We start from the raw sequence: 9,177 nt of genomic DNA, 5'->3' as shown, positions 1-9,177 counted from the left end.
CTGTGATTCTGTGAAATGCCAAATTGTACTACTTGGATATGAACAGACACAAATCATTGTGCATAATTAAGAACATTCCACAAGTAGAGAATGTTACTAAATAAAGGATAAAATTAAAGTATGAATTAATAAAGAAGTAAATTTTGTGGGAAATAGAAGCAGATTTTGAACCAATTTTGCCACTAGAGGTCACCAGTATACCATCTCAAAGAGAATAAATAGGTTTTATCACTAATAGTTCCCTGTGTAGAACCCCTAAGTGGCATTCACAGTGTCTTTTTGTTTACTTGGAATATCTCCTGACAGTTGTCAGAGACATATGTTATGATGAGGTGACCTCAGTGTCCCTCTAGGTGATGTTCCAGGTGTGCCTAATGTTCTGTAAGCGTGAAGAGCCACCACCGGAACAGTAAGGAACTAGGATTTTCTGCTTTCTCACGGGATGGGATGAGGGGCAGGGAAATAACTTGATAGGAAGTAATATGAGTTCTGAGGCGAAAAGGCACTGTGGAAATCCAGTGTCATCCTCAAATGCGGCACAGACATGTCAGCTTTTTTATGACACAGAGAAAGTACGGACTGGGAGCAGAGCACTCGTTTATTCAGCCAATGTCTGCGGACCTGCCTTCAGGCACTGTGCTTGGCAGGGGCTACATTGATGCAGAAGATGCAGCTGCTAGCCTCAAAGAATTTAAGAAATGAAATACAGGAGGTTTCTATTCAGATTCAATATTTTAATAAAAAATGTTTTTATTAATGGCCATTGACTTCTACTGATGCTTCTTGAATCTCAAGCTCATGTGGTTCTCTTTCTTTTTGAACTTTAGATATCCAACCAACATCTTCTGCGACATTCTGTAATATTTCCCTTAAGATACTGTATAAAGAAGGAGGAAGATAAATCAGAATTTGACACAGAACTAAAGATTATTCCATTCAGAGGTTTTTGGGAGAAGCAGGTTGGGATGGGCCCTGAGTTTCACTACATATTTTTGCTGGTATGCCAAGAGTACTGACACCCTGCCAGGCAACTTCTCTCAGATTTTCTTATTTTATCTTGTCGACAGACCTGTAGGATAAGCACTGTAATCACCATTTCTGCCAATGATCCCTTGCAGCATGGCAGTGGGTTTTTTTTTTGTTGTTGTTGTTGTTGTTGTTTTTTGTAAAGTGATGCTAAGAGTACACGTTGGGTCTTTTACATCAAACCTAGAACTGATCGTCACATAAAAATGTTAAAATGCTGAGTTCAGTTGCGGCCAATGGTGCTTGTTAGGAAAAACTCTATTAAAATGTATTTTAGGCCAGCACAGTGGCTCACACTTGTGATCTCAACATTTTGGAAGGCCAAGGTGGGAGGATCGCTTGAGCCCAGGAGTTTGAGACCAGCCTGGGCAATATAGTGACCACTTAAAGAAATAAGTGGTCATCTCTACAAGAAATAAGATTAGCCAGGCATGGTTCTGTGCCTATAGTCCCAGCTACTTGAGAGGCTGAGGCAAGAGAATCACTTGAGCCCAGGAGGTTGAGGCTGCAGTGAGCCAGGATTGTGCCGCTGCACTCCAGCCTGGGTGACAAAGTGAGATCCTGTCTCTAAATAAATAAATAAAATAGTGTATTTTAACATAAAATTCTTTGGGTGGGAGAAACAATGCTCCAAGTGAAATTAATACCTTGAAACATAAAGAGTCATGGAGATCTCCTGTGAAGAAACTTCTGTGAGTGACAAGAATGGATTCAGAATATCTCTGAGGACTATATCTATTTTCCCCCGAAATGAAAGCTACAGGATACTTTCTTATAATGTGCTTCATGTAGTACAAAAAGAAAATCTGCAAACTCCAGAACTCACAATTCTATAATAAAGAATGAATTGCAAGGAATTCTGGGATCTTTCCATAACTTGAGGAGCTATTTCTTCTAAGGCTGAAGGGGACTTGAACTTGATTTAAACTAGTTGTCATCAGCCTTTAGAGCAGACGCTGAGATTGATTCTGAGCAGGACACAGCCACAGCCCATATCCCTTAGTAGCAAGGCTTTCTTTAGCTTTCTGCCTTCACTGGAGAAGGAAAAAGAGAGCCTGACCATATCTTTGCTTTACACTGGGCATGATTTGCTTCACTGCGATGAATGTTACTAAGTATACTGGCAATTATTAATTTCAAGCAATTGTTTTAAAACAAACTAAAGACAGGCTGAAGACAGGCTTTTTTCCTCCTCCTCCTCCTCCTCCTTCTTCTTCTTCTTCCCTTTCTTTTATGACAGAGTCTCGCTCTGTTGTCCAGGCTGGAGTGCAGTAGTGTGATCTTGGCTCACTGCAACCTCCACCTCCTGGGTTCAAGCAATTCTCTTGCCTCAGCCTCCCAAGTAGCTGGGACTACAGGCCGAGCCACCACGCCTGGCGAATTTTTGTATTTTTAGTAGAGACAGGGTTTCACTATATTGGCCAAGTTGGTCTGGAACTCCTGACCTCAAGTGATCTGCTCACCTCAGCCACCCAAAGTGTTGGGATTACAGGCGTGAGCCACTGTGTCTGGCTGTTACTTCTTATTGTTGTAGAGTTTGGTCAAATAGTGGAAAAGAAAGGTTAGGGAGAGAGCGACAAAAATACTACTCAACTTATTTTAAAAATATTTCTGTTAATGGTCACCAACTTCTACTGATGCTTCTTTAATCTCCAGCTGGTGTGGATGCTTCCTTTTTAAACTTTAGATATCCAACCAACACTTTCTGAGACATTTTGTAGTATTTCCCTTAGGATACTGTATAAGGAAGGAGGAAGAAAAACAGGAGTTTGACACAGAACTAAAGATCATTCAACTTAGAGGTTTTTGGGAGAAGCACATTGGGATGGGCCCTGAGTGTCATTGCATATTCTTGCTGGTATGCCAAGAATACAGGCCCCGACCCAGGCTTTACTCAGGTATGTTTGCAGAGAGCAACTTTAAGCGATGAGGTAATGCCTCTCTGGTTAAAGAACAAGCTTGCTTACACTTGCCATAAAAGCCAAAGATTCCCCAAACTCAATGTTCCTCTCCTATATCATAACCCACTGCATGTGCAGGCATCTACAGGGGCCCTCTGCCTCATCCCTGTGGGACTTGGGAGACATAGGTAACAGCAACATATCAGCACGAAGCTCATGATGAGCTGGGAGGAAGAGAGTCCTTGAACTCTGACCCAGACATCTCATGTCTTCCACCAGCATTCATGAAACAGGCAGTCGTTAGCTTGCAAGTGCAGTTGACCTTTGAACAACATGGGTTTGAACTGCATGAGTCTGTTTGCATGCATTTTTTTCAGTAAATATAATGGAAAAATTTTTGGAGATTGTGACAATTTGGAAAAATTCACAAACTTCATAGCTTAGAAATATATTAAAAGATTACGTATGTCACAAATGCATAAACATATGTAGATACTAGTCTGTGTTATTATTTATTACCACAAAATAGCACAAATCTATTATAAAAAGTTAAAATTTATCAAAACTTATGCACATGCTTACAGACCACACATGGCACCATTTGCCGTTGAGAGAAATGTAAACAAATGTACCGATGCTGTATTAAATCATAAGTGCATAAAATTAACTATAGTACTTACTGTACTACTGTAATAATTTCACAGTCACTTCCTGTTGCTATCGCTGTGAGCTTAAGTGCTGTGAGTATCCACTTAAAATGCCATGGGACGCTAATCATCTCTGTGTGAGCAGTTCATCTCTCTGGTAAATTGCCTATTGCAGTAAAAAGTAATCTTTTTTGGTTCTCTAGTGTTTTTCATTGTGTTTAGTGCAATACTGTAAACCTTGAATAACACCATGGCACCCATACAAAGTACCACTATGAATGCTGGAAGTGCTCCCAAGAAGCAGAGAAAATTCATGATATTACAAGGAAAAGTTGAATTGCTTGATATGTATTGTAGATTGAAGTCTGCAGCTGTGGTTGCCCATCATTTCAAGATAAATGAATTCAGCTTAAGAACGACTGTAAAAAAAGAAAAGGAAATTCATGAAGCTATCACTGCAGCTATACCAGCAAGCATGAAAAACTTACACTTTTTGCAAAATGCCTTTTTGTCTAGTATTGCAAATGCAGGTTTTCTGTGAGAATGCAGGATTCCTACAAGAAAGGCATACCTATAAACTGTGATGTGGTTTGAGGAAAAGCAAAGTCATTATATGACAACTTAGAGCAAAAGGAAGGCAAAGGATATAAACCTGAAGAATTTAATGCCAGCAAAGGATAGTTTAATAATTTTAGGAAGAGGTTTGGCTTTAAAAATGTCAAGATAATGAAAGAAGAACCTTCTGCCAACCAAGAGAGAGTAGACAAGTTCCCAGATGCCATTAAGAAAATCATTGAGGAGACAGAATATCTGCCTGAACAGGTTTCTAATGCAGATCAAAGTGCCCTATTCTGGAAAAAAGAATTCACAAAGGACATTTCTTTGTAAGGAAGAGAAGTTAGCACCAGGATTTAAGGCAGGAGGGGATAGGCTACCTCTACTGTTTTGTGCAAATGCAGGGGGGGGTATGATCAGGACTGCCCTTATCTATAAAGCTGCTAATCCCTGAGCCTTGAAGGGAAAAGAAAAACATCAGCTGCCAGGCTTATAGTTGTACAACAAGAAGGCCCAGACAATGAGAACCCTTTTTCTGGATTGGTTCCATCAGTGCTTTGTTCCTGAAGTCAGGAATTACCTTGCCCATAAGAACGAACTTTAAATTTTTTTCTGATATTGGACAGTGCCTCTGGCCACCTAGAACCCCATGAATTCAACACTGAAGCTGTCAATGTGGTCTACTTGCCCCCAAAAACAATGTCTTTAATTCAGCTTCTAGATCCTTGGCTCCTAAGAACCTTTAAGCCTTATTACACAAGGTACTCAATGGAAAGGATTGTCAATGCTGTGGAAGATAACTCTGATAGAGTATCATGACAGTCTGGAATGATAACACCATTGAAGATGTCATCGTTGTTATAAAAAGAAAGGTGTGGAGGTCATCAAGATTGAAATAATAAATTCATGCTGGAGAAAACTATCCAGATATTGTGAATGACTTCACAGGATTTACCACAGAGCTAATCAAAGAAATCATGAAAGATATTATGGATATGGCAAAAAAAAAAAAAAAAAAAAAAAAAAGTGAAAAGTGAAGGGTTTCAAGATCTGGATCTTGGAGAAATGTAACAGTTAATAGACACCACACCAGAGGAATTAACAGAAGACGACGTGGTGGAGATTGGTGCTTCCAAATCAGTGCCACTTGATGAGAAAGAAGACATAGCAAAGGCAGTGCCAGAAAACAAATTGACGTTAGACAATCTGGCAGAGGGGTTCCAATTATTCAAGACTGCTTTTGACTTCTTGGACAAAAAGAATGACATGGACCCTTCTATGATGCAGGCACTGAAACTTCTTTGACACAGGCACTGAAACTAAAGCAGTGAAAGAAACGTGTTACCATATAGAAACATTCTAAGAGAGATGAAAAGAAGCAAAAAGTCAGACAGAAATTACAATGTATTTTTATAAAGTTTCACTGAGTGTCCTGACTCTCCTTCCTCCCTTTCCCTCTTCCATCTCTTCTGTCTCTGTTGCCCCTGTGTCAGGAAGATCAACTCCTTCTCTTCCTCCTTTTCCTCAACCTGTTCAATGTGAAGATGAACAAGATGAAGATTTTTATGATGACCCAGTTCCACGTAATGAAAAGTAAATATATTTTCTCTTCCTTATTACTTAATAACATTTTCTTTTCTCTAGCTTACTTTATTGTAAGAATACAATACACATACAAAATATGTGTTAACTGTTTATGTTATTGGTAATGTTTCCAGTCAACATAGGTTATTAGCAATTACACTTTGGGGAAGTCAAAAGTTATACATGGATTTTCCATTGCACAGGGTATTGGCACCTCCTAAGCCCCACATTATTCAAGGGTCAGCTGTAGGATAACAACATCCCAGATCTTGACAAAAGCTGACAGAGGAACTATATCACGTTGATTATTTTTATCATAAATGGTTACCAGGGAAACAAAACTATAAGGATCATGTTTGTATAATGCAATTTTAAAAATCCATAAGCAGTCTAGCATTTTAGAGCCTTGCTTATAACTCTGGTGCCCTCCCTCCCTTCTCTCTCTCTCTCTTTCTTTCTTTTCTATCTCTCTCTCTCTCTTTCTTTCTTTTCTTCCAAACAGAACTTTCATTACTTTTCTAATCGTCTCTTTCTTGCTAAATGCTTTTGGAGCAGGTGCTTTCTGGGCTGGAGCTTTCTGAACCTTCTGAGCTTTTGGGGGCAGCGCTGCCTTCTGGCCTGTGGCTTTTTGGGCAGGAAACTTCTGAGCTGGAGACTTCTTGCCCGCAGTGGTCATCTTTTTGCTAGAACTTTAGCAGCAGCTGCAGCAGCAGTAGCACCCTTCGCAGCAGGTGCTTTTTTGGGAGAAGCTTTCGGAGAGTTGCCTTTTGAAGCTTCTTAACTTCATTCTTGATTATTCTGTTCCTCATTGCCTTTACAACTTTAAAATGATCATAATCTGTCATCTTGGCTTTCCTTTCTCTGGCTTCAATCTTCTTGGCCCCGTCGTGTGACTGTCCATTTTGTATTGATGTTTGCTTTCTGCCAGGCTTGTCGGACATACTTCTGGTGGGCACTGTGTGGAAACCTGAGGTTGAAATCAGTGAGCTGCATGCACTTGAGAGGCATGGTCTGGCTGGGCACGGTGGCTCCTGCCTGTAATCCCAGCACTTTGGGAGGCTGAGGAGGGCAGATCATGAGGTCAGGAGATCGAGACCATCCTGGCTAACACAGTGAAACCCTGACTCTACGAAAAATACCAAAAAAAGAAAAAAAATAATAATTAGCTGGGCATGGTGGTGGGCGCCTGTAGTCCCAGCTACTTGGGAGGCTGAGGCTGGAGAATGGCGTGAACCCAGGAGGCAGAGCTTGCAGTGAGCCGAGATTGCTCCACTGCCCTCCAGCCTGGGAGACAGAGCCAGACTCTGTCTCAAAAAAAAAAAAAAAAAAGAAAAAAAAGAAAGGCATGGTCTGTCTCCTCACTTGAGTGCAAGGTGCATCAACCAAAGCCCTGTTCTGATCAATAACATCTACAGTTGCGACCAATTTTCCCGCACGAGGTCCAGAGATGTAGCGCACATGGCCAACCTCCATGAAGCGCCTGAACACCATGTTGGTGGCGTTTGGCAAGAAGGAAGAAGGCCAGGTACATTCTTTTATAAAATATTAGTTATTGACCAGGCGTGGTGGCTCACACATGTAATCCCAGCACTTTGGGAGGCCCAGGTGGGTGGATCGCTTGAGGTCAGGAGTTCAAGACCAGCGTGACCAACATAGTGAAACCTCATCTCTACTAAAAATATAAAAATTACCTGGGTGTTGTGGCAGGCACCTGTAATTCCAGCTGCTCGGGAGGCTGAGGAGGAGAATCACTTGAATCCGGGAGGTGCAGGTTGCAGTGAGCCGAGATCGCACCACTGCACTCCAGCCTGGGCGACAGAGCAAGACCCTGCACACCAGCCTGGGTGACAGAGTAAGACCCTTTCTCATAAATAACTAACTAAATAAAAATATTAGTTATCACTCTAACCCTGACTTCTATGCTCTTCAGAGAATTACTTTATGTTTGTTAAAAACAGAATCTCCTTTATCATTCCAGACACATATGATTAATCTTGATTTTAAAGCCAGATTTTTTTTTTTTTTTTGAGATGGAGTCTTGCTGTGTCGCCCAGGCTGGAGTGCAGTGGTGTGATCTCGGCTAACTGCAGCCTCCGCCTACTGGGTTCAAGCAGTTCTCCTGCCTCAGCCTCCCAAGTAGCTGGGACTACAGGTGCATGCTGCCATGCCTTGCAAATTTTTGTATTTTTAGTAGAGACAGGGTTTCACCATGTTGGCCAGAATGGTCTTGATCTCCTGACCTCATGATCCACCTGCCTCGGCCTCCCAAAGATTACAGGCATGAGCCACCATGCCCAGCCTAAAGCCAGATTATTTTTATAAAATTTTAGTGGACATGTACCCAGCTGACATGATTGAAAATATAGATTCGTGTTTAGAGAATCACAGAATCACAAAATCACAAAAGCTGGAATGAGGTGGCTCAATGACAACTCACTCAGGAAATATGCTTTGAGAACCTGTGACAGGCAGAGTGCCAAAAGCTGGATGGTCAGACACAATCTTACCAGCAAAGATTGACTCTTAAATATGGGGAACGATTCACTCTAACTCACTGGTAGTATTGTTTGATAAAGTTCTTAATGTTATTTTACACCATGTTAAGAAGCTAAATGAACTCTCTTCCAAGCCCTCACTTGAGGAAACAGGGGTGGACAGGAAAGTGACTAACTCCCCGCAGTCTGCTGGTTAATTTCAAATATTTGAATGCTGCATAATATCTAGCTCACGATAGACACAAAACTAAACTTTTAAATGAGTAAAGAATGGAATGAATTGAATCTAGGCTGAGCCAGAGCAAGAACCCAGGTTTCTTCTTCTTCAAACCAATGTTTGTCACATTGTTGGCAGATCAGAGTTTTCTGAACCAGTCATTTGCATACCAACATCATGATTTTTGCCACATTAAATTAACCATTTAATTAAAATCAGTTTTGAACCTAGCTTTATTCTAAGCAACATGTTAACATCTGTGAATTGAGAATTAGTTGTATTATTCATATTTATTATAATAAAATAAATATGTAACTATTTTTAAAAATTCATCTGTACAACCAGAGGTATAAATACCAATTCTGGGGGAAATGCTAATTTGAAAATATTATCTAGAGAAAAATAAGGACTGTAAACCAAAAAGTATCTGAGATAGGTCTCAATCCATTTAGAAGTTGACTTTGCCAAGGTTAAGGACATACGTGGAAGAAAATAACACAGAATCAGAGAAACAGGCTGTGGTCTGTTCCTTTATCCAAGGACGACTTTAAGAGCTTCAGTATTCAAAGGGGAAAAGTGGGATGGAGAGGGAAGAGCGAGGGTATAGTAATCTACATGTCGCAGGAGAAAAGGCGCAGGTAGGGGAATGGTGAATGATGTATTCATCTTGTGCACAGCAAATCGGTACTTTACATGAGATAGGGTGAACATAGAGTAGCTACCTATAGAGATATTTAATCTTTTATCTGTAG

General features: G+C 40.6%; 1 pseudogene; it reads right to left on the bottom strand.

Moving 5' to 3' along the window:
* Positions 1-1,963: 1,963 nt before the first annotated feature.
* On the bottom strand, positions 1,964-7,204 carry LOC111551942 (annotated as a pseudogene).
* Positions 7,205-9,177: the final 1,973 nt, after the last annotated feature.

This window comes from Piliocolobus tephrosceles, chromosome 3 (assembly GCF_002776525.5).
Source record: "Piliocolobus tephrosceles isolate RC106 chromosome 3, ASM277652v3, whole genome shotgun sequence".
In the NCBI taxonomy this organism is placed as follows: Eukaryota; Metazoa; Chordata; class Mammalia; order Primates; family Cercopithecidae; genus Piliocolobus; species Piliocolobus tephrosceles.
The sequence above is the reverse complement of the archived record's forward strand: the minus strand, read 5'-3'. Positions and strand labels throughout refer to the sequence as shown.